A 27,200-nucleotide genomic window follows, 5' to 3' on the forward strand; every position below is an offset into this window, starting at 1 on the left:
TCTCTCCCTCCCTTCCTGTCTCCCTCCTTTCCTCTGTCCCTCCCTTTCTCCCTTCCTCCATTCCTCCATTCCTCCATTCCTCCTTTTTTCACTCCCTCTTTCATTCTCTTTCTTTCTTTCTTTCTTTTTTTCCTTCTTTCTTTCTTTATTTATTTCAAAAACATAATAGTTACCCTAAGGGGTGTAAAGTATCTAAGCTCCCCTTTTTAAACTAACATCCATTTTTAAATATAAAATAGTTATTTACATGTTCTTTTATTTTTGATTGATATATTAAATTCTAAATTCTAAATTATAATTTGACCTATTTGAACATTTAGAAGTATTTTTTAAAATATGTTTTTATTGATTTTACAGAGGAAGGGAGAAGGATAGACAGAAACATCAATGATGACAAAGAGTCATTGATTGGCTGCTTCCTTCCCCCCTCCCCCAACACACACACACACACACACACACACACACACACACACACCAAAACACACACATACACACACACACTGGGGATCCAGGCAGCAACCCAGGCATATACACTTGGCTGTAATCAAACCTGGGACCCTTCAGTCTGCAGGCTGATGATCTATATCCACTGAGGCAAACCGGCTAGGGCTAGAAGTATTTTTGAAAAGATAAAAATGTTGTAAATTTGTGAAAAGATGAATAAAATGTATAAGTAACCTTTTAGAATTACTTGGGGAAAGATTTTGGCTTTGTGGACCTCCTCAAAAGGCCTTGACACCTCCAGGGGTTCCCAGATCTCACTTTGAGAACTGTTTGCTGAAGTATAGTGTTGGAAACATGTTCACAGTGAGTTCTGACACTGTTTTCTTAGGTGGATAAAAGTTATTTCTCTTGGTCTGCAAATCTTACGATGAATTTAAAAAACATTTTTTTCATAATCTCTGCCCAAGATTTTATTTTATTAAAAAGGAGTAACAAACAAATCAGTTGCCATGGAATTAAGGTTGGGAAGGAAGAGTGCTTTGTCATTGACTGGGAACCTAGTTAGGATTTGGCAACAGAAGGTAGAAATAAATTGTACTTTTCTGACAATAGAAATATTTTGTCTGTTCCTTATTTTTTAAATATAACCTAAGGAGGATGCATGTATAAATACAAAAGATTGTATTTATCTTAATCTTGAAGTTAAGTGATTTCTCTGAGGCAGCAGTGACACAACTTAGGTCAAACATTGAAAATATAATGTTAGGCCTGGTCAGTGTGGCTCTGTGGTTGAGCGTTACCCTATGGACCAGGAGGTCACAGTTTGATTCCTGGCCGGGGCACATGCCTGGGTTGCAGGCTAGATCCCCAGTGTGGGGTGGTCAGGAGGCAGCTGATCCATGATTCTGGAGATATTGATGTTTCTATATCTCCCTCTCCTTCTCTCTCTCTCTGAAATCAATAAAAATATATTTTTAAAAATTTAAAATATACTGATAAAACACCAATGGGCATCTGGGGCATTTTACTATTAACATGCTTAAGTAGGAAAACAGCCAAATAATCTCCATTGGCATGGAAATGATGGAACTTTAATTAACAGAAACAAATTACAACAAAAATCAGGGACCTCATTTTTTAATTTTATAACTCAAATGTATCACTATTTTAAGTGGAATACCAGAAATATCAATACTTTCATGGGAGTATTTTTATTTTTCATCAGCCATTCACATGCATGGGAGATAGTGGTACTGAATGAGTTCCTTACCCCTAAGGTCAGGAAAGCCTCCCTGATTTTGCTTTTCTGCTTTCACTTCAGTTTCATATTCTGTCTCTATTGAAAAGGACTTCCCTCGCCCTAACTGGTTTAGCTCAGTGGGTACAGCGTCAGCCTGTGGACTCAAGGGTCCCAGGTTCGATTCCAGTCAAGGGCATGGATCTTGGTTGCGGGCACATCCCCAGTAGGGAGTGTGCAGGAGGCAGCTGATTGATGTTTCTCTCTCATCGATGTTTCTGGCTCTCTATCCCTCTCCCTTCCTCTCTGTAAAAAAATCAATAAAATATATTTTAAAAAAAGAAAAGGACTTCTCTAAATATCACAAGTTGTCTTCACTTGTATATTTTCTCTTTTATTTTTTAGAAAACCAAAGATGCTGATCACTCATCTTTAGAGTTGAACATCTTTTTGCTATGCTTTAGATGTATTTAAAATCATATTGCCTTTCTTTAAACTCTGATTTATGGAAAGATTTATATAGTATAAATGTTTACATTAAATTTATATCAAATATGTACATATAAGTTTAAATTAAAAAGATAAAATGTGTAATAGCAGTGATCATCAGATGACAGATATTAATGTGACTATTACTTGGAGGTTGTAGACTGTGTACCATTGTATAAATTGAACCTCCTCCATTCCTGTCGCTGACAATCTCAGATAGTGTGCCGTGGTGTTCTTGGTTATGGCCCTGTTGTTTAGGTAGATACTTGTATAATAAGATATTTAGTACTAGAGCCCCAATGCATGAAAATTCATACATTGGGTGGGGCGGGGGTCCCTCAGCCAAGCCTGTGCCCTCTAGTAGCCCGGGACCCCTTGGGTGATGGCCACCTGCCGGCTTAGGCCTGCTCCCCAGGGGATTGGGCCTAAGCTGGCACTCAGACATCCCTCTTGCAGTCTAGGAGCCCTTGGGGGATGTCCACTTGCCGGCTAAGGCCGCTCCCTAGGGGATTGGGCCTAAGTTGACATTCAGACATCCCTCTGGCAGCTCTGAAGCCCTTGGGGAATGTCCGACTAATGGCTTAGGCCCACTCCTCCTAAGCCGTTAGTCGGACATTCTTAGCACTGCTGTGGAGGCGGGAGAGGATCCAGCCACTGCTGCTGCACTGGCCAGCCAGGAGCTGGTTTCTGACTGAGTGGCGCTTCCCCTGTGGAAGCACACTGACCACCAGGGGGCAGCTCCTGCATTGAGCGTCTGCCCCCTGGTGGTTAGTGCGTGTCACAGTGACCAGTCCTTCATGGTTGGTCCACCATTAGGATCAGTTTGCGTATTACCCGTTTATTATATAGTATATGCTTTTGTAAATAAAAATTGTTTTAGAGAAACTTTAGTTTTTTTCCCCTTTGGCATTACCCCTATGATGTGTGCCATTTTGAACACTAAATTGTCTTATGCAGTGATGATGAAAACTGATTAAGAAGGGAGGTGAGTGTACTATAAAAAAGTACACATTTGGGCAAAAGTGGGGAGATGATGCTTAAGTGGAAATGCTTCTGTACACCTTGGGCCACTTGCCGCTGCCTTAAAGGTCAGGATATTGTTGTCAAGATGGCATAAAGACCAAAACCTTTTTCCTGCAGTTTGCTATGCCTTTCCATGTTGGGTTTGGAATTTTAGTGTATGGTAAAGTTTGCAAGAGTGATCATTGTGCTGGAGGCTTGGCTGATGGAGTCAAAATATTGGGCCTGCCTTGACCGGTTTGGCTCAGTGGGTAGCATTGGCTCATGGACTTGAAGGGTCATGAGTTTGGTCCTGGTCAAGGGCATGTACCTGGGTTGCAGGCTCCATTCCCGGCCCCTGTTGGGTGTGTGTGGGAGGCAACCAATTGATTTGTCTCTCTCACATAGATGTTTCTCTCTCTCCATCTCTCCCCCTCCCTTCCACTCTATCTAAAAAATCATTGTAAAAATATCCTGGGGTGAGGATTAACAACAACAAAAAATATTGGGCCCTTTCTGAAAGACCAAGTCTGATGAGATCTTATAAATGTAGACTTTAGAGGCAGAGTGTGGTAAACCAAAGGACTCAAATCCCTGGGGAAGGAGAGTGCTTTGTACTCTGAGTTGTCAGCCTTGCCTCCACAGAGTGTCTGGTACCCATAGTGAATTCACTACTCCCTAGGGGTAGCATAGGTGGGAAGGATGAAGAATTTGGCTCTGTTTACCAGGTATGGCTAGAACAAGCCTCACCACTACAGTTAATGTTGGGAAGACAATACCTTGCTTTGTGCCTCCTTCTATGATTGCCTGGCAAAGAACAGTGGGTAGAATGGATCCTGACAACTTCTTTGTCATCCTGATCAAGATTACACTCATCTGGCTCGGATAGCGCTCAATTACTGGGGACTGTAGTTGAGAATGTTGTGGTTTTGGAAGCTCTCTTAAGAATATTGAACCTTGAATGCCTGGCTAGGAGCTTTACTGCAAAGGTGAGGGAAAGCAGTAATAAGGATACGTTCAAAGCTGTGTTGTAGGTAGATTGCCCAGGGCCCCGTGTGCAGGATGAAGTGGAAGTGGGAAAAACTGAAGATCAAACAGGTAGCTGTTATAACCTAGATGAGTAAATCCTGTTGGTTTTAGCTCTGATTTCTGTATATATGTTATTTCTAGTACTTCAGGCAATATTTAGAGTAGAAAACCTACTAACTTAGCATGGCTGGCGAAGAAAGGCAAGTTGATCCAGGTGGGGCTTTGGGAAAAGCACTGGAGTTGGTGTTGGGGGCCTGCAGTACAGCACTGTAATTCTGTGAATAGGATGAACCAGCTCTGAATCCATGGGTGAGGCCTTGAGCCCTCAAGACCCCAGTGTACTAGTAGAGTAGCTTATTTCTAAGGCTTTCCCAGCTATTATTTATTACTTGCAAATACACATTTCTAAGGACTAACTTCTACATGCTGCCAAGGAGTGGTCTTTTAGGGGCCTGCTATGATGAAGTATGATGAATAGATGACTCATTTACAATTAACAGTGTATATTTCCATACAAACAATTTCTGAGCTCAAAGTCTCCCATAATAGTTCGCCCTCCAACCCCTTAAGTAGGGTTACGCCCTTGAAATTTTTTTTGCATCTTTAATTTATTTGGGAAATTACTTTGTCTGAATATATATATATATATATGTATATATATATATATATGTATATATATATAATTTCCCTAATTAGATTGTAACTTCCTTGAAAGCAGAATGCTTTGTTTAGTTCTGCTTGCTTGTTTGTTTTAATCCGTCACAATGCCTTAAATAGTACTCTGCATACATAAAGCACTTGTGAAGCACATCAGTGAATGTGTAGCTGGAGCACAAACTTCAGTTCAGATCCAATTATTACGAGCTCTGAAACATTTAAGCATGAGTTAATAAAGGTTTAGGCTTATGATATGTTATTACTGTCATGAATTAGATAATGCATTTGTAATTGTTATTGCTGTGGCTACACAGAGGTATGATGGAGTTGTGTATGTGTGGTAAACCAAAGAACTAAGAAAAAAAAATTGGTAGGAGTTGGTTCATAATCATATAAAAGGTTATTTATTCAGAAAAGAAATTCCAGTTTCTAGAGATCCATCTTTGAGTAACCTCATGGATCCAGGACAGTGTCCTGCAATTAGGGAAGGGGGAACACAAAAAATAAAGTCAGGAGTTCAGAAGCAACTGCGGTTGGCCACATAGAGACACGGCACTTTGTCAGTTTTCTGGCCAGAAGGAAAAGAACAGTTTTCTTGAATAGAGATGATTTTTAACATGAAAGATTTCCAAAACACGGGGCCCCTGCCTTCTGCTTCTACTTTCTTTAGGAACCAGAGATAAGAGAAGATAAAAAGAGAAGCTCGAAGGATGAGGAGGTGGGAACATGCGGTGGTGATGAGGGAGAGTAGCAGGCATGTCAGGGAAACGGTGGGGAGGAAAGAACCCAACTAGAGAGCTCCTCATTGTGGAAGGAAGCTGACCTTCCTCCTCATCCCTAGCATCCTAAATATTCCTTGTTCCTTATGTTTTAGCCTAGAACATTCGCTGATGTTCATAAAGATAAGTCCGATCTGTGGTTAAAGTGAATGGGAATGTTTGACTTACGGTTTAAGACATTGCATCAGAAACCAGTTAAAAGCAGATATTTAATTTCTTTATCAGAAATATTTCTATAAACACAATAAATCTGTTTTTTGTCTTCTGACAATACCTTAGTTGATTGACCATCTGAGGATCTGAGCTAAATAGGCAGATGCTCTACACAGCTATTTAAATTTCATACATAAAAATCGTGGAAGTTAGTTATTCATTCATATAGCCAGTATTCATCAGCTGTTAGACATGTGTCAGATAATTTGCCAGTCAATGGAGATACAATAAAGATATTGTGTGGTTCCTACTCTTTCGTGCAGCTTACCTATACAGCATCGTGCATCAGAAATGACCACTCTGCTTGTGGAGTTGGAATTTTAGATGCCCTCCTAGACATGATGGAACTTGAAATTTCTCTGCTGCCTTAACCTATTGACTCAAAAATGATCTTTGGATGAAGAGATTGATCTAAGTTGACCTACAGGCTCAAAGAGAATTCACTTCCATTCCTTTCTTGTTCATTCATTCATCAAGCATTTTTAGAAAGTCAGTCCTTGACCTAAAGAGGCCCGTAGTCTCTAGACCAAGCATGTCAAAATCTTGGCCGGTGGGCTGCATGCCTCGTTTAAACGAGGAAAAAAACAGATGTGGGAACCAATAAGTAAAGGGGTAGGTGTGAAAAGTGAAGGGACAGAGGTAGAGCAAAATGTTCTTTAAATAAACAAACAAACAACAAATGGCAAGTCCTTTACTAAATCTCATTAGTCCTTCAAAGTATTTTTTCATTGATTAAATGGTTCTGAGTTTAAGTTCTGTATTCTTTGGGTGACTCTGCCCTAGTTACTGATGTTCATTGATTTAATTATGATCTGTTGATGTTCTTTCTGGCTGTCATAGGAGCAGTCATTAGCTACAAGAAAACTAGCTTAACATTTTCACAGAACTGGCTTTTGGTTCTAAGAAGTCCACCAAATGTAACTTATTTAGGACAGTAAGGCATGTGGCTCCATTATAATCGGTATGCTGTTAAACATGAATAGTTTCTGAAATTATGAAAATAGTCATTCTTTACTGTGTGTCTTCTAATGCTTTGTTTCCAGTGGATTTGCTCTTGGTTAACAGTTAGCAGTTGTTGTGAGCCCTTAACATATTTATTACATTTTGCTTTTTTAAAAAAAATTCTATACATTTAAAATCATAAGTATAAGCCATTTTGTAAAGAGCTTTAAAACTTTTCAAACAGCTCGGAATATGTGATGTATAGGCTGCTTTTTTAGTTCAAGGAAAAGGTGTAGGTTACCGACTTTCTGAAACATACTGATACTAAGAAAGCACTTAAAATTTTAATCTTCCTCTTGACACTAAATAAAGATGAACAGGCACTTCCCCTCCCTTTTGTGTAGGATGGACTTGAGCTGTAAATGTTCTTGAATGATGTGGAACTTGAGTCTGGTGTCATCTTTGTTGAAGATGCAGGGCCCTGCATGCTGTCCTCCCTGTGTTCTCTTTGCCCGTGGCATTCATCAGTGCTTCTGAGAGCCACTTCAGTGAAATGGAGACTGACCACAGGCCTGCTTATTTAACACCCTGTCCACCTGCTTAATTCAGCTGGCGGGCTTGGCCAATTCCTGTTGTTTGTTTTAGTAGAATCAGTCTTTGCCGGCCCCTTAGATAACCTTGGCGATCCAAGCTCGTTATTTCTGTCCCGTGATTTCTCAGGCAGTCCCACCCTTGTAATAGGTAGTCTTGCTACATGGCCTTTAGCTCCTGTGTTATTCAAATGTTCTATCCCTCATTTTATATAAAGTTTCTGGGTTGTAACCCCTTGTCTTTCCTTATGGGCACTCCTTTACCCCCTACCTGTCATCTTTTATGGTCCCTGCAGTACCAACTAGAATCTTGCAATTAATAGCTCTGTCCTGACAGCTAGGCTTTGGTCTGATTTTGAATATCTGACTTGCAGATTCGATTTTTTTGTAAAGTTACACATTTGCTGGAGTCATTGGAAAGACAGTGATTGGTAGGGAGTTGCCTCCTACCAGCCGCTGGGGTGCTGCTGGCTTTGAAGGCAGGACTACCTTAATCGAGGGGCTGTGCGAAAAGTCCCACACGGGCTCCCTATTGTAGGGAGGGTCTTGGCTTAGAGGGCCCCTTTTCAAGGGCTGAATTCATTCTCATTTTAAACCCTGTGCTGTGTGTACTCATAGGATCACAAATTTCAGATTGAAGGACCTTTCACCTTCTGGAATATAGGAGGATGGTACTTTTAAGTCCACATATATAGCAAGTCTGGAGTGTGTGTCTTTGGGCATCTGTGTGGGGAACACTTCTTTGTACATAGTGAGTGTGTGTGTGTGTGTGCACGTGCGCACATGTAGTGTGTACAAAAGTGACTTCATGAAAGATGGCATCTGCCAGGATTCAGAACACAGCAGGTAATGTACTTACCGAAGAGGTAAGAGCATGAGTAATTCTTGTCTCATGAGAAAGATGTAAACTAGTTTATTATAATGATGTAATATTTGGGTGCTTGATTTATCATCCCCCTTTCCAATGGTGCAAAACCTTAAGGACTAAGCAGGTTATAAAAATTCAAAGTGTGTGCCTGAAGTCTGGCATTCTCCCCCAGGCAATGACAGTGTCACGCTTGTCCTGATAGTTTGCTGTTTGTGGAGATTTCCACAGATCGTGGTTAAGAACTCACCATATGCAACCACATAGGGGAAGTTTTAGGTGTTGGTTCCATGAGAGAGGGCATCATCTGTGACAACGAGGAGAAAGGTGACATAGCAATGCTGCAGACTTGGCACTGGAGCAGCGCAAGCAGATGCTCATTCATCTGTGTGCTGAGGGCCCAGGTGCACAGGGTGGTGAGGGAGGAGGCAGCCTTTGCACGGAATCTTGTTTTTAAGAGAAACATAGGAGCCCTAGCCGGTTTGGCTCAGTGGATAGAGCATCAGCCTGGGGACTGTAGGGTTCCAGGTTCGATTCTGGTCCAGGGCACGTGCCCAGGTTGCAAGCTCCATCCCCAGTAGTGGGTGTGCAAGAGGCAGCCAATCAGTGATTCTCATCATTGATGTTGGTTTCTATCTCTCTCTCCCTCTCCCTTCCTCTCTGAAACATAGGAGGAGTCTATGTTGAATATCACCCTAGGCAAAAGAGTGGCCTTTTTAGGGCAGGCAGGGGAAGGGGAGATATAAAGAAATCATAATTGCCAATAAAAATCATGGCTACCTGCCTTATGCTGAGTACCTACTCTGTAAAGCTACTAGTCCGGGGGTATCATGTGAGCTCCGTTAATCCTCAGAGCAATGTCATGGGGTTGGTATTATAACCATCACAGACGGAAAAACCAGGTCCTTAGCCAGGCCCAGTGCCGTGTCCACAGTCACAGGGCTCTCTGATGGGCCACAGGCAGCCCTGGGCAGTAGCCCATCGTGGTCACATTCGGGTTTGACTAGGGCGTGTTGTGAGCAGAGCCGCGGTGCAGCAAGGTGAATGTGATTCTGGAGGGGATGGCCTTGACACAGCTCTCTGTTCAAGAATAGTAAGTTTGGACTCCATTTGAGGAAATTGGCTCAGTTATACTTGGTGTCAGAAGGATTCCTGGAAATGTTGTGACCTGAAAAATTGGAAAAGTATGATTTGAGTTGAACTGGTCAAAGTGATTAATTTGGGCAATTAAGTATGAAAGTGTAACTACAGACTAAACAAATGGGAATTATTACCACAAAGCTTTCCTCCAACAGAGAGTCTGGGTCAAGCCAATGTGGAATGTGCGTCTCTTCAGAGTAGCCGTGGGCCTGTAACAATAGCCCATTCTTTCCCTCTACCCACAGCAGGCCCTGGTGGGGGGTCAGGACATGAAGGGGGAAGAGGTATCTTTCCTTGCTTGACTGTAACAGCTAAGATTACTGTACACTCATTTCTCAGAGTTTTTACTTTCTCCCCCATCTCCACCCTCATGACAATGAATTGAAGGCTAGGGTTTGGTAATAAAAGTAATAAGTTAATAGTGTATCAAAAAACTCTTGATAATTATCTGTGTTTCCATGAGTGTCTTTGTTATAAGAGATTGATCTAATTTAACCTCCAGGCTCCAAGAGAATTCACTTCCATTCCTTCCTTGATCATTCATTCATCAAGCGTTTGTAGAAGGCCAGCCCTTGACCTAAAGGGGCTCATAGTCTAGACTCTGAAGGAAAAAACAGACGTGGGAACTGATAAGTACAGTGTTGGCTGTGAAAAGTAAGTGGACAGAGGTAAAGTGAAATGTTGATAAGCCCCTGGAAGGAGGGAGTCCTACAAGAGGGAGAGAGGAGGGGGTAGGAGGCAGCCATTATTTCTGGGGAGTGTTTTCTCTGTTTTTGTTTCATCCACTGTCCTGGACTGACACCTGCCCTTTAGATTCCCCATTTTCCTCTCATCCAGAGTGAGTCCCTAGCAAGGTGGCTGCCACCCCTTTGCATTCTCCTCGAGAGTGTCTGCTCTCCGTTCTTCCTCATGACTCACACCTGCAGCCATACCCAGGGACTTGGACAGGGACTATGACTATCTTCGTCTAATACTGATGAGCTTCTGCCACCTTGCTTCTTCCTTTTTACTGTCATCTGACCCTGGCCAGTCGTCTGACTCGTCACAGAGGTGGCCAGCACATATGGGATACGGAAAGTGCTGTATTGGACAAAACAGCAGATGTATGGGAACCCCACTCAGGTGAGGGGGCATTCATCCTGCTGGGCATCACCTCGGGTTTGATGTGCAGGTTAATGTTTACATTTGTACTTCCTTGGTGTCGTTTGGAAGTACCTGTTTTCCTAAAAATATGCTCTAAGTATTGTTCACACCTGACTTTCTTAATTTACAGAAGATGACAGGATCATGCCCCCTAGGGGTGTGAATGGGGCTCCCTAAGAGAGGTTGTGATCTTGGCCAACCCTGTAAGCACAGTTTGTGTGACACACAGAATGAATCCCTTCCGTGGGAAGGAGTTAGGGGAACAGCAGTCTTGATTTGGAAGCAATAATGTCCTTTATTTAAGGCATGTTTTTAAATCGCAGTGCTCTTGTGGGCAGCAGATGACACTTCGACCAGCAGGATTTCAAAGTTAAGCAGACTAGTTATTCTGCTTTAAAAAGGCCTGTTTCCTTTGCTAAATATCAGATTGCATGTTATAATGATGAATCCCTAATTCTAATAAAATGCAAACCAATGCATGTATCCTGGTATATTTTACCAAACCATGGACCATTAAGGACTTTATACACAAGAAGTCTAACTTATCTTAAACCGATTAGTTCAATTAGGGGACAGGTTTGGAGGAACTGACCCTTGCCTCCTGTTAGCTCTCTGAGCCCTGCGGTTGTAGGATTGTATACTCTGTTCTAACGCCTGCCTGTTCTTTCTGAGCGCATCTAATCCCTGAAAGGGGTTTTAGATATCGAGTTGCGTTTATAACTAAATTACATCTTATCTTCTACTTTCTTTGCTTTTTATCCCACAGTCATTAAAGCATTGCTATGATGATAGATGCTTCGTAATTACTTTACAATTAAAATGTTGAACTTGAATGGTTGTATGGATTTGTATTAAAAAACACACACACAACCCAGTGTTCTCATTGGAGAAAGGCAGCGTGGTTGGGGGACATGAACTCTGGCAGAGAAGCATAGCAAACAGGGACTAGGTATGGTGGGGACTGAGGGGGAGGAGGGCTTCAAGTCCAGTAGCCCATGTCTTGAGTGTGTACTATCTGCCAGGTACTGTGTAAGGGCTTTATATGGAGTCACCACGCAGTCGCCTCAAGAACTCTATGAGATTGGTCTATTACTGTTCCCATTTTAAGGATGCAGAAAGGAAAATGAGGCACAAAAAGGTTAGTTACCTTGCTGCCCAAGGTTTCCCGGCTAGTAAGTTGGAGACTGAATTTGATCTAGGCAGTCTGGTTGCAGCCTACAGAGGTCTTGATGGGAGAACTAACTTGAAATTTCACCCACACGGGTTCCAATCCTACGCACTACATCCCAACTCTGTGATTGTGGGCAACGTTAGGCAACCCGTCTGAGTCTGTTTCCCCATTTGTAAGTGGGTGTAATAATAATTACAGTTTACAGTTGTTGAGAGTTTTAAATAAGGCGATGCATGTAAATGGTTTGGCATGTTGAAGTCTGAGGGTGAACATTGCCTTCTCTCCTTTTGGTTTTGCATCCTGGGGAAGTGGTGGTGGTAGTTTGAAGCCTTGGCCCACCCGCATTGTCCAAGAGGTAGGAGACACCTCCCAGCTCTTGGAGCTCTGCACAGGGCGTGCAAACACAAACCCTGCACAGCTAGGACCTTCCTAAGGTTACGCTTGCTCTGCTCTTTGGTGATCCCTAAGAGAAGCTTTATTGCTACATTTTGCTGAGTGTAGGACTGACCTTGCAGTGGTCTGTCCTTGGAGAGTGGGGATTTCCCTAGCACGTTGACTTCCGTTCCTTAAGGGAAGATGTATGTTTAGTTCTTTTTACCTCCACTTCTTTCTTTGGATCAGTTTTTTTCTTAACTATTAAGGAAGGCAGGCAGGTATAGAGAAGGAAAAATTCTCCTATACCCTCTTAGGTTCTTTGACTAGAATTTAACTGACATAAGACAGATTAACAGGAGAAAACCATGCAAATTTTTATTGAAATTTCACATGTGCATGGGCACCCTTACTAGAGAACAAGGACTGAAAGCAGTGACCAGAGCAGATAGTTCTTTAGATCTTTTAGACAAAGAAACAATACATTTGTGAAGAACTGATCAGACAAAGGGGTTTGTGTGAGGGGCAGTAAATTGTGGAGAAGTGACTAGGACGATAAGGGTTAGTTTAATGTGGTTTGTTTGTACAGAGTTCCCTCAGCCCTGACTCCTCACCCCTGGTGATAGAATGTCTTCCTTTTTCCTGGTGTGGAGAGGGCACCTTTCATGTGGGAGTGCTGCCTCTGGCTTTCAGAAATAAAAATGAGGGTCTGAGTTCCCTTCTTGCACCTGCTGTTTCTCAAGTGTCTTTAATTCAAAATCATTTGCCCGCAGCATATTTTGGGGTGACATGCTCAAAACTCATCACAAGTTTGAGTGAATATAGTCTCCAGTGCCTTTTTGGATATTTTGCTGATTGTTATTGAATCCCACAAGGGTGGTAAAAGTAAGAGGTGACCCCCTGACCCTAAGGTTTCTCTTCTATCTTCTATAGGATGGGTAGGATACACAGACAGCTTTATGGACTTAAGAGAGCTTGAACCAAGCTTGGATTATGGGGAAGCTCCCCACCCCCCCCCAGCCACGCTCCCACTCTGCTCTCCCTGATCCCTTGGCTAGCCATGTCCCTGCCAGCGCTTCGTTGTAGAGGAAGGTTTTAACACAGCTGGAAAGAAGCTTTTAATAGGAGTATCTTCATATCCATACAGATACCTATGATATGATTCCTAATGTGTGGTCCAAGGACCACCCCTGTGAGAATCCCTTGGGTATTTGTTAAATAAAGAGATTCCTGGCCCACCCCAGATGCACTGATTCAGAATTACAGTGTCATTATTTGTGGTTTAAAAGTATTCTTTTCAAGGGTTGATCAAAGTTCTCTTTGATGAAAAGTAGCAATGCAGACTTATCACATCATTCAGCCTCGCTCAGATCTCGGCACGCACATTTTCGGGACTAATTTTCTATCACTGTGGTTTGTCACTACCAGTGATGCCTTGATTGTTAAAGTTCCACGTGAGCTCATGGGTGAGCAGTTCTGGAAGTGGTTGGTGAGGTGCCATGGAGACCAGAAGTTAGGGAGGTGAGGCCTGGGGAGTAAGGCGAGGCTCGAGCCAGGAATATGTAGTTCGTGGAATTAGATTCAAGGCAGCAGTGATCTGTAAGGGGAGTTGAATTCAGCTATCCTAGGGAGCAGAGGAGGGAGATGAGATTCAAGTATGCAGAAGGCAGAAGCAGCAAGAGGCTCCAGTGGGAACAAGGTGGAGGTTAGCCATGGGACCTTTGGAACTAATTTATCTCAGGACTTTTCCTCAAGGTGTTCATGCTGTGACTTGCCAGTTTAGCTACTTGAAATTTGTTTGGTAATTGACTGTTTAGATATTGAGCATAATGCATTACATAGAATAAGTATACATGTTGTTTACAAATAAAGGATAAAATTGAAGATAGCTAGTTAGTAGCACAGTAGAAGTACTAAAAAGAAGCAAGTTATTTTCTGAAAATGTGCTATTCTTATTCTAACTCTTTGAATATTCTGGAAAACCTGAGAATACATAAACACACATTCCAGTTTTCTAGTGAAGTTGTTCCACACCAGCTGGGGAGTGTATTAAAAACCTCTGTGGCCTGGTTCCTGTCCCCAGACATTCTGATTGAATTGGCAGGGGTATGGCCTGGACATTGGGATTTTAAAAGCTCTCCAGTTCTTCATTTTTTTTTAAATTTATTTTTTGCTTTAAAAAAACCCTGTCTTTTTACTTAAAGTTTTTGAAAAAATCAATTACGGTTGACACTCAATATCATGTTAGTTTCAAGGGTACAGCATAGTGGTTAGACATTTACAAAACTTATGACATCATCCCCTCCCCCATAAGTCTAGTTCCCATCTGGCTCCATACATAGTTATCGAAATGTTATCAACTCTGTTCCCTGTGCCGTACTTCACATCACCTTGACTGTTTTGTAACTGCCAATGTGTACTTCTTAATCCCTTCACTTTTTTTGCCACCCCAGCCACCCTCCCATCTGCCACCCTCCCATGAGTTCAGTCCCTCAGTTTTAGATGAGGAGATTCAGGTCTAGGAATATTATGAATTTTTCTAAAGTTCGCATGGTTTTAAGAATGAGACAGGATTCAATAAACAGAAGTCTCCTGACTCTTAGCTCAGAATCCAGACGTCACTCCTGGCTGTACAAACAAAGGGAATTGAAAACAGGGCGCTGTCTACATAGATAATGCAAGAGGTGAGGCAACAGGGAGACAGTAAGGCCACTCGGAGACCAAGACCAGCAACAGCAGGAAGCAGCTACATCACCCCTAAGGTGGGAGAGGTGATGGGAGCAGATGGTGTTTCTGGATCCCAGATGCCAGAGCAGTAGTGGAGGGAGCTAGAACCATGGTGGAGGTTGGGGCTGCCTGGTAGGAGCCGAGACTAATAGAGCTGGAGATGCCACCTGAAACAGAGAAGGAGAACATTCATTCCTCATTCCGCTCTACTCGTGCTCTCTAGTCTTGTACTGGGACTTCCAGTTGGGAAGTGTGGCTCCCTTCTGAGCACAAGAGGGAACGGGCCTGAGAGAAAACCAGCAGGGGACCAGCACGCAGTCTTTCCCAGGGGTTGAGGTCCTGCATTTGAGCAGATCTGTGTTTGGATGCTGTTCTCATGAAGGAGGGTCTTGGGGGAGTTTCTCAGTAAATTGTATGTGGAGGAGGGGGTCCTCCCCCCCCCCTTTTAGGAATAACCATATTAAAGCAGATGATTAAGCCTTATGATCAAGAGGCTTAATATAGATGTGCATCTTTTCATTAATATTTTTTTCTGTCTCAATTCTGGTCCATATCTCTTTCCCATTCAACATGTTCACATTTTTACAGCCTTTATATGTAAAGAATATGTAATATATATGTTTAAAGACCCACTGGTAATCTTATCTTGGCAGAATCTTAAGCATCTGTTCCTTTGAGGAATAGTTACCTACTTTCTAGATATATTGCTAAAGCCTGATGATTTCCTGTTTATAGATGAGATGACAGACATTGCTTGCTTTGCCTTTAAGTGATTCCATTGTTCTTTAAAAATGGAATTATAAGACACTGCATTTTATTTGTTCTGCCTGATGGGCCAAGTGCTTAGCACCCAGTGAGCTAAGCCCTGCCCTCCTGCTGTTCCCACTGTAGCTCCCTGTGGAGTGCAGCAGTCTCTAGCCTTGGATAATGAGTCTGATGTCATAAAGGGAGCTTTATTAAAATAAATACAATACATATTTCTTTTCTAATGGTATTCTGATCAATTCTATCGCAAGTGCCTACCTGACACTCTTTTAATCAATAGATGTAGCAAAAGGGCTTCAATTAGTGATACCAAAGAGGTCAAGGGTGTTTCAACAGCATGTCCTTACCGTGACATCAGTATCGGCATTTGGTATTTCTGTAGGTCGTAGTCTGAACACCTGCATCTACTTGAACCTGTCTCACAAGACTGCTCTAAGAGTAATTAAATACTAAGTCTTGCTCCTGTTTTGAGGCTGAAGCTAGTTAAACAAGTAAGAAATTGAACGCTTCCCCACGGCTACCAGAAGGAGGGTTAGAATTGGTTCCGAATTTCTAGCCTGTTGCTTGAATTGCCAACTACAGATTCCGGTAATGAGTTCTGACCTTAGTTTTCCTCAGAATTAATCTGTGGTTAATGATAGCTTTCACCATCAGAAAGAACACGCAGGGCTGGAATTTATGACTTTCATAAATCTACTTCTTTCCAATACATTCTCCAGAAAGGATTGCCAGGGAGTCAGCCCGTGGAGTGTCTGTTACCCTTTAGTTAATTGGACTGTTTTTAGTGTTTGGGAAATTTTATATTTTGACATAGCTCATGAATTATTAATAGTAAATATTAAATATAATAAATCTCAAAATATAAACATTATGTATCATTACCTAATTTTAAAAATATATGTGACTAACACTGATAAATATGGCATGTTCTTATAATTTTTTTTTACTTCCATTGTCTACGCCTGACAGAGTAATTGGGGTCTACTAGTAGAGTATGTAACAATTTCTTTCTGAGGTATACAGGGGTGCTGGATGATGGCCCCAAACCAGGCCATATTATATACATGCAATTATAAAAAGAGAATGAATGGAAATACAATTTTAGGAAGCTTCTACCTCTTCTTGTCCTGTGAAATTGTGTGTGTGTGTGTGTAATTTTTTTTAAACACTGGGAGGTATGCCAATGGTGCAGTAGAGGATATGCCAGTAAGATAGAGAAGACATAACTTATATGGAAAAGCCAGAAAGCTCATTAAGATAGATGCTTATAGGATAAATCTTATCGTTTACAGGACATAAAGAAGATAAAAAGCTATTTTATGATGGTTAATTTTGCTCAGATTACTGCATTATTTAAAACTGAGTGAATCTTTTAAAAAATTGAATTTTCTATTTTCCATCTACCTTAATTACTTTTAGAGCGCTTTTATCCATTGTTGGCAATGAATTTTCCAGAGATAAATGGAATTGTTGGTAGACACTTTCACTTTGGAGCTCTGCTATAATCGAAATGTGAAGATATCTGGACTACTTTATGAGGGCATTTAAGTGCAAGAAGTAGCTTTTTATGTATTAGATTAAAAAAAAAAAGCCACTTCACTGATTCTAAATTCATTTTTTAAAGCCCTGAATAACTATAAATAAGTTCATTCAGCTCCAACACAATCGTTTTCTGTTTTGCTCTGAGGGAGACTAGCAGGTCCTGGGTCACCTCAATTGGTTTTTTATTTGCTCATACACCTTTCCTAATCCTCGGAGGGAAGGTGCACATTAGAATTATTGTGGTATTGATTGAAGTAGAAAAAAACGCACTGTAACAAGACATGGTATCTGACTGAGAACCCAAACCAATTTTCTCTGTTGCTGTGTAGAGTGCAGTGAATTGGACTTAGGTCGGCTCTCTTGGTTATGTCAGATTTAGAAGTCTTTCATGCAGAACAAGCTAAACAATATGTGGGAGTTACAGGAACCTATTTGTCATACACAGGAGATAAAGCTGGCCTATGATAACACAATGGTTTTTTAATATTGAGGATGCCAAAACTTTTTGAGTAAGCAGGTAACCTGTGTGTTTAGTTAAAGGACTGAATCCTAAGAATTCATCTTGGGGAAGGCCCTCACCAGTATTTAGTGATGGATTTTTATTGGTTCCTGCAGAGACTTTCATTTTTCCAGCATTAAAAACGCTACTCTGGCTCTCAGGAACATCAGTGTCAAGTTCAGAGTCAGCACAGTGGCATTTGAGGCCTCTTGGTACTTGGTCCGATTTTATTTACCCCATCTTGTTACTACTACCCTCCAACATAAATACTGTCTCATCAGACCAGTCTCCTTGTAAATCTGCTCCAATGTCTATCCGCACATCGATGTCTCTGCTCCCCAACTGTCTGTCAAGGTTGAGCTCAGCCCCTCCTTTCCTGAGAGCATTTCCCAGCCTCTCTGCTTTTAGCACTGATATTTTAACATACGTTTTGCCACCTAATAACCTAGGGACAGAATGTCATATATTCTGCCTACTTATATCACATGAATATGTGCTGTCATCCCACCTACATGCAGCTCCTTGAGGACTGTCCTGTCCAAAGCTTCCACTGGTCTCACCTACATCTGTCTTCCTGGAGCCCTCCCGTGAGACTTCACAGTACTTACCTGATCTTATACTACATTTAATCACATCGTGTGTTTATTTTAAAAAATGTGACATCCAAAAGAGCTTGAGAGAGAGAGAGAGAGAGCTTGAGAGAGAGAGAGAGAGAGAGAGAGAGAGAGAGAGAAAGAGAGAGAGAGAGCACCAAGGCCACGAGCCACATCTGGAAACCGCATAATTTTAGGAGTGGTGTTGAAGAAACGGAGGATTTTTAGATTGACGTAGAGAAGTCCCAGCCTTCCCTGTGGCCTCTGGAAACCAGAGCTTACAGACTTCTGCGTCGAAGTCTTTATTCAGACTGAGGCACTTTGGGGTGTAAGAGGGGTGCTGCTAATAATTATGCTGGGACCACAGGTATAAACTGGGTCCGTCCTAGGCATATTGGAATTCTTGGTTGTCCTAGGCAGAGACATTCCTTCTGCTGTGAACACACCATCATAGCAAGGCTCCAAGCTGGCTTTGAGCTCTCTCTCTGCACCCTCTCCCCATAAGCTGCTCTTTGGGATGGGCCAAGACCCAGCTCTGCAGAACAGCCTCCTTAGTGAGGAGAACAGAGGTGTGGAGACTGGGTATGGAGCTGAGTACCCTCTCCCTAACCCCGCCAGGTGTGGGGTAGGTGGTATTTGAGGCCTGATGGGCAACAAACCTACCAAGGTCCCTAGTTTCAACAGAAAAGATTGGTCCTGTGGGCGGACTGGGGGTGGGAGGAGAGGAATTGCTTCTTCAGAATCTGAGCCTTGGTTTCTGGTCTGCCACTGATCCGCTGCTGTCCCGAGTGGTCTCTTCCCTGTCTCACTGTGCGAGGAGATGTTGGTGAGAATGCCGTTCCAACGGACCCCTTCCCTTATGTTGCTTCTGATGCCAATGGCCAGTCATTAACAGCCCCTCTCCTGGATGTACAGATGGTGAGATTCAAACTTTTGTGCCTGGGGTAGGGAGACAGGAGCTGGGAACACGCCATGAGGGACCTCTCTCTTCTGGCTGCTCCAAATAATACATTGCTTATGGCAAGAGGCAACTAGAAACTTTCCAGGGAAAGGTAGCTTATAGTTTCCAGATCCTCTTTTTAGGACTGCGACTCAGCCATTTTATAAACTGTGCAAGTCTATGATTGCCTCTCTGTGTTGAAATACCTCTCTTAGCAGTAGAATTAGTCATACTATCTCCCCTTTAGATTTTAGGAAGGACTGAATTGCTATTCTAGTTTTTTGGTTTTGTTTTTTAAATATGTTTTTATTGATTTTAGAGAAGGAGGAAGGGAAAGGGATAGAGAGATAGAAACATTGATGAGAGGGAAATATCGATTGGCTGCCTTCTGCATGCCCCCTGCTGGGGATCAAGCCTGAAACCCTAGCAAGTGTCTGACCAGGACTCAAAACAGCCACCTCTCCGTGCAAGGTCAACACTCAACCACTGAGCCACACTGGCTGGGCTGAATCTCTATCGTTTTCCCCCTAAAACTGAGTATTGAGTGGCAATAGAAGGGTTATATATACAACGTAAAATAGGGTTTTGTTTTAAAGCTAGGCAGTTAGATTTCGTTCTCTATATTTTTTTCCAGCATTTTGTAAGAAATTTAATATCTCCAGTTGGGGTTCATATAACTTAAATAGGAAAAAAATGCAATTTTAACAATAATCACAGGTTGAATGCCTACTTTATCTTTTGTATTAAAATGAATGTTTCAATTACTATGCATTAATACCCTGTAAGCTATGTTCCCTTTTTTCATTTGGAACTAAGAATGTATTACTTCTAAGCAGGCACACATAATTTATTCCGGTAAATAAAATAATTCTAAGTGTGCATGTATATGTTTATTATGAAGCCATCTTTTAGAAGCACCAAATGGGAAGAGAGGGAAGCTGATTGTCTTTTATTGTGGAGCTGACAGAATGTTTATTAATGGCCATGGATTTGAAATGAGCATCTTACTAAATGGAAGTCTTGGGCCAACCTCTGACCCTTTTGTCTTAAAGGTTTGAGAACAGATAATATGAAAGAATACCAGCTTTTTTCCAGATGGCTGCAAGCCTGATGTTCCTTTATGTTTAGCTGTCATTCAAATATGAATGCCCAGTGATTATAAGTGTCTCTTTCTCTTTTCTGGAGTGAAATGAAACCTTTTATGCATTGTGTGCTAAAACAGATTAACTGTTTGGCTCATCAGTAGGGAAATTAGAACAATAGCTGCCAATTCAATGGTATAGTGAAAGAATGTCCGTTGGGGCTTCGGGGCTAAGGTTCATAAGCAAATGGTGTGCAAAGTATCAGGCTTGGGAAAGATGGGCGGGTAATAAAAATAATTCTGTATTTTAATTTTATAACTGCATCTGGATGAGAGTATTAGTATCTTTCAGAAGCATGTAGGATTTGGATAAAATTTCCCACATTTTTACAGACTTTTTTTGGTCCATTATTATTTGGAGTAGCACTGTGCAAGATGAATTAAAAATATTATGTTAATAAGTAATGATATGTTTTATCGTGAAGGCATAGTGCAAAATTACTATATGTTTTTGGACCACTTAGTGTACTATCACTGTCTTTTAAAACCATATATATTTGATAAGATACCCATAATGGATAATTTGTATATCTTTTTTCCTACTATGACTGGTAATTTTGTGATCGGAAAAGCAAGTAAAGATGAGAGTTATCATTCAGGTATGGTTGAAATACATACCTGCCTAGAGGGCCAGGGGAGAAATGGTGACCCCTTAATGACCTCTGCCATTGAGGCAATGTGGTGATGGCTGGAGGCCAAGGGCCCGAGGGGACGAACCACATCCATTGGAGGAAGCTAGGTAACTGTAAAATGCTGATCTGACGCAGTTCTCAGCATTGAGTAGAATGGTGGCTCTCATTTTCCCCTGGAAATCCATAAAATGAGTTAAGTACAATATCTTTATGACCCAGTGGAAGAAAAAAAGCATGTCTGATCCATTTATTTCACTCCTATTTAAAATGATTACTTTTGTAATAAAAGGGGAGTATGTTTGTGTGTGTGTGTGTGTGTGTGTGTGTATGTGTACTGTTGATGGAAAAGCACACATGAAAGCCTGCCATGAAAATACGTTTTTTGAAACAATTGTATTTGCTAAAAAGCCCCAAAGATGGAAATCAGCTAAAATACAATCACCAGCTATTCCACTTTTGTTAACTTGTCTTCATAAAATATTTTTGATGTTTCAAAATTTTGTTTTATGTATGTTTGTAATGATATATACCCAGTTTATTTTTATAATAGCTATATTGATATATGTAGTTCACATATCATACAACTCACTCATTTAAAATGATCAACTCAATGATTTTTTTAGTATATTCTCAAGAGTTGTGCATCTATGGCCACAATCAAATTTAGGATATTTTCTTTACTGCCCCTCTCAAAAAAAACTCCATTCCTCTTAACTGTCATCCCGCTATTTCCTTCAGTGCCCGGCAACCCCTAGTTCACTTTCTGTCTATAGATTTGGCTCTTCTGTACATCCCATATGGGTTGAATGATAGAACCAATATGCGTTTCTTTGTGATGGGCTTATATCGGTTGGCATGTTTTCAAGGTTCTCCCATGTTGTAGCTATATCAGCACTCATTCCTTTTGCAGTTGAATACTGTTCTGTTGTATAGATATACTACATTTTGTTTATCCACTCATCTATTGAGGGACATAATTTGGCTTCATTTAATTTTTCTACTTAAATACTGCGTAGAGCAGGGAGCCTTCTCATTTGCCAGAAACTCAGGAGTCAGCAATGACTTGGACTTACTTCTAACCAGCAGGGTAAAACTTGATTCCAGGTCTTAAAAAATGCAGAACCTGTCTTGTTCTCAAATATCCATTGCTTACACACCTCTCTACCTTCGACCTTTATCTTCCTCATCTCCCTTTTTCTAGCCATGCCCAGCACACTCAAAAACTTTAGTAGTATCTTTGTGTTTTAGTGTGAAAATGACTTCACTGAAAACTGCCACTAAGGAATCCAACAATAGTATCTTGACTGCTCTTTGAATCCAAAACTCTGTCATATGTATCAATATTAATAGTGCTTGTGGCACACTAAGATGTCACAAAGTGGTTGTCCCCAAAACAGACATCCAGAACAATAAATGAAGAGGAGCCTCAGATTAATTAGTTTAAATAAAGCAGATATTGGGTAAAAGACTTTTTGTGAGGTTATTCTCATTATTACAGACTGAGGTCATTGCTAGTGCCAGAAGACTCAGGACTCTGTTCAGATCTGCGCACCTTACTCACTAAATCATGACTTGGCTCTGTCAGTCCTTACCAGGTCTTCTTGTGCATTTAGGCAAATATAGCATCTATTTCCAGTAGCATCTATCTAGCATGTTGAGAAATAGACAATGTATAGTCCTTTTCTATCAAGTTTATATACATTCTCATAATAATAGCAAAGCATTGAGATGGACATCACTCTAAGTAGGATGCGAAAGGAATTCAGAGAAGGTGACAGTAGTGACCATGTGTGCAGAACTGGCCATGTTCGAGAATGTGCTAAGGCCTTACACAGCTTTAATCCTTAGAACCACCCTTTGAGTGGGAGCTCTTATCGCCATCCTGCAGATGTTCGAGCAAGGGGTAAGTTATTTTCACCCCACACCAAACCTCTGGGCAGTGGTGGGGCCAGACTCGTCCTGGCGGGGACCGCAGTGCACACGCTTTGGATTCCGGCTGAACTGCCACCGGCAGCCCTGGAATTCCTCGTCATCTTTTGCCGTCACCACCGAGTTCTGTGAATGTGCTTTCAGAGTTAAAGTACTATTTTCCTTTCTTTCTTTTGGAGAGCTCTGTCGGTGTTTCTTTTATTCCTGATCTGCAAAAGTAATGCGTACTCTCTGGAGGAAAATGTCCGGAAAAACAGTACAAAGAAGAAAAAAAAAAAAAAACTTGAACTCCTGCAATGTCAATGGCACAGAATTAAAGAAAGATAGAGGCTGCGGCTGTGATGGCATCTGGAAGGTGGTTTGATCAGATCCTTTCGTGAATGGTGTTTCACTATCCCTGTGTTTAAGGGTTCTCAGAATCTGAATGTCGCCTGCAGTGAGCTGCCCAGAGAAATGCCTATTCCTTAGGGCAGTGGTTCTCAACCTGTGAGTCACGACCCCTTTGGAGGTCGAACGACCCTTTCATGGGGGTCGCCTAAGACCATCGGAAAACACATATATAATTACATATTGTTTTTGTGCTTAATCACTATGCTTTAATTATGTTCAGTTTGTAATGATGAAATTGGGGGTCACCACAACATGAGGAACTGTATTAAAGGGTCGCGGCATAAGGAAGGTTGAGAACCACTGCCTTATGGTCTTGGGTCCACTACGTAGGAAGGGTTTGCTCTAAGAATTTTTAGGATTTGTTTGCAAGCTTGCCCCTTGTTTAACAGGGTGCTCAGATGTTGCATCGCTTCAGAAAGTCCTGTTTGATTGTTGGGGTACCTGCATTATGCCTTAGTGACATGGAAGGGTTTTTGTTGCTGTGGGAAATGCACTCAGAACGCCTGCATGAGGTGCCAAAAAGACATCTCTGTCCTTTGGAGTCTCCAAAGGAGAGCAACATCCAGTCTGCCCGCTCTGGGCCTCCCCTTCCTAAATCATTGCTGGTGGATCCCATGATGTGGCGAGCATGGGGCAGATGAAAGCCTGAGGTGGAGTCTGAGGGTTTTGGCAAGGATGGGTGCCCCACGGGATATGCAAGACAGTGGTTGGTGGTTTGGCTCTTGTCACCCCTTCCCAATGCTGATGAGATTTCTGCCCGTGTTGGCATTATGCTGGCAATGGGGAATTGGGTGTGTGTGTGTGTGTGGAAGGAAGAAGTTAGGTGGGAAGAAACAGTTTATAGAGGAATATCAAGCATTATTAGTGTTTAGTAAGGTAGGATACGTATATATTTTATCCAGTTGAAAACAGTCATGTTATAAAGTCTTTTCATCATTTTGGAACTGAGGAAACTGTTTCAGAGAGTCAAGTATCTTTGTGTTAAGCCACATGAATAAAATGAGGGTATATTTCAAACGTTTCATTTGTTCTTGCTTTGTCTTAATGTTTTGTAGTAATTAGAGGCCTGGTCAGAATTGAGATTTAGAATTTTATTTTTTAGGGAAATGAGAGAATGCTGGGCTATTGGGCTCGATTTAAATTCTCTAGGGAAACAAAGAAATAGGATTTTATTCATTCATTCAGCAAACTTTCTTTTCTTTTGAGCAACTGATGGTTTGCAGGTGCTATGCTAAATGCTGTGAGCAAGACATGTGCTCGCTCTCATGGAGCTCTCTGACTGCTGGGTATAAAGACGATTAAGTGAAAACAATACAGCACTATAATATGCTAAGTCAGCAAGAATCTCCCACCCTGTGAAGCATCAGTGGCTTCCCTCTAAGTAGCACCAGTGACGTTCTCTATGTGAACTGGGAAGGGCAGACGGGAGGTTTCAGCTATACCCTATGCCTTCCCCCCACCCCCCATTGAGTTACCATTGCTGGGGGAGCGATGCCCTGCTTCAGTAGAGTGGACGCCCTCCTCTGACCCAGCTCTTCATGACCTTCTGACAGAGCAGAGGGCATGCATATCTGGCATCATTTCATACTTTTATTTTTGTGAAACTATGACGATGGTCCTGGCGAAATGTTCATCACTATCTCCAACAAACAAAAATAAGGACAAAAAAGACAAGTTACAGACAAGGAGAAAATATTATCTAGAATATATAAAGAACTCCCGAAACTAAATGGTAAAAAATACCACGGCACAGTCCAATTAGAGAATAGGAGAAAGACATGAAGAGACATTTCACTGAAGGCAGATGAGCACAGGAAAAGATGGTCAACACCACCAGTCATCCTGGAAATTTAAATGAAGGCCACAATGAGACATCACTACACACCAGAATTGCTATGAGAAAAAACAGTAACCACAACACCAAATGCTGGATGTAGATAAACAGGATCTCTTCTGCCTTTCCAGTAGAGAGTAAAATTGTACAGCTGTCCTAGAAAACAGATTGACAGTCTGACAACTAAATAAACACTTAACATATGGCCCGGTGATGACACTCCTGGACATTGTGCCATAGAAATAAAAACTTTGTCATTTGTCCACACAAAATCTGTACATGATTGTTCATACAGGTTTTGTTTGTAATAATGGAAATATCCTATAATAGGCGAATGGTTACACAAACTTAGTGTATCTATATCAGGGAACACTACACAGCAATAAGAAGAAATGAACTGTTGATACATGTAACAACTTGAATAGATCTCAAAGGCATTGTGCTGGGTGAAAAAGAGCCAATTTCAAAGGTCACATACTATATGAATCCATTTATACAACATTCTTGAAATGACTACATTTCAGGAATGGAGAAAGATTACTGGTTGCAAGGGGAAAGGTAAAGGGGGGGGGTGGCATAGGGTATGTGTGTGACTGTAAAGAGGTAGCATGGGAGATTTCTGTGGTGATGGTGGTGACTACATGACTCTATGCACGTGATAAAATGGCACTGACCTAAATACACACTTTATTCCAATGCCAATTTCCTGGCTTTGCTATTGTACACTAGCTATTTAAGATTCAACCAATGGAAGAAACTAGGTTCAAATACCAAAGTGTTTGATAGCTACCTATGCAACATAAGACACACCTTACCAACACAAGATCTCACTGGTTGCTGTTTATTAATAAACTAGAGGCCCAATGCATAAAACTTGTGCATGGGTGGGGTCCCTAGGCCTGGCGGTGGTAAGGCTGATCAGGGCCAGGTCGATCAGGGCTGGGCAGGAGAGGAGGCGATGGTTGCTGGGATGGGTGCGGAAGGAATGGGCGCTGGATACTGACGTGGCCATCATTGGCGCTTCGCCACCACATAGTTCCCCGCCTCTCCCCCTCCTCCTTCCCTCGTCACCGTGCCACCATTGCGGATGGGCGGGCAGCAGTGTGGGAAGAGACAGGGCATGGGAGGTTGGCTGCCAGCCCTGAGGAGGGAGGCAGCCCTCAACCCCCCTGGGAAAGGGGCTGCATCCACCGCCACCCACCCTGGTTCTCTGTCCCAGCCCAGGGGCCAGAGGGAAGGACTGCAGGAGGTTGGCCGGCCAAGGGAGGTTGGCTGTGGGAGCGCACTGACCACCAGGGGATAGCTCCCGCATTGAGCGTCTGCCCCCTGGTGGTCACTGCACGTCATAGCGATCGTTCATTCTGGTTCATTCACACACATACACATACTAGTGGCCTGTTGCACGAAATTCGTGCATATTAAAAGGGGATTAATTAGAGGAAGTATTTTAATATTACTTTTTGCCCTTTCTCTATAATAGAAGTGTCAGATATGAAAGAAAATTAGTAAAATGTATATGAAAATCTTCCTCTTGTCAGAGTCTGTGGCACGCTGCGGGATCCAGAGTCAAGTCCCCACACACTGGCGGCTCCTCAAAATTGCATGAGACCCAGACCCAGTCGGCCCCACTCTTGTCAAGCCCTGCCGGGCACGGGGCGCAGCCTCAGTTCCCCTGGCTTGGCACTGGTGGGGGGTGCAGCCTCGGGTCCCCCGTCAAACCCTGCTTGGCGGGGGGCGGGGCACAGCCTCAGGTCCCCTGTCAAGCCCCACCAGGCGGGGGTCGCAGCCTCATGTCCCTGAAGATTGCTCGTTAAGGCTTGTTACGGGAACTCGGCTTCCACTGTGGGCACAGCCATCTTGACTGTTATGGTGTGATGGTCAATTTGCATATTCCATCTTTATTAGATAAGATAGATGTTTTATCTACTGAATTACATGAACAATGGCTAGTTTAGAATGAATGCTGAATGATATAGTCTATCTTCTTACCTCTGATTCAAAGAATGCCATAGAGACAATGGGCTCAGACCACATGAAGCTATTTGAGAAAAACTAGATAAAAGATTTCTTGGAATGTTTTACCATGTTTCAGAAGAAAAATAGAAAGTGAAATACATGGCTCTGTTTATAAGAAAGTT

Source organism: Myotis davidii, unplaced genomic scaffold, assembly GCF_000327345.1.
Source record: "Myotis davidii unplaced genomic scaffold, ASM32734v1 scaffold394, whole genome shotgun sequence".
In the NCBI taxonomy this organism is placed as follows: Eukaryota; Metazoa; Chordata; class Mammalia; order Chiroptera; family Vespertilionidae; genus Myotis; species Myotis davidii.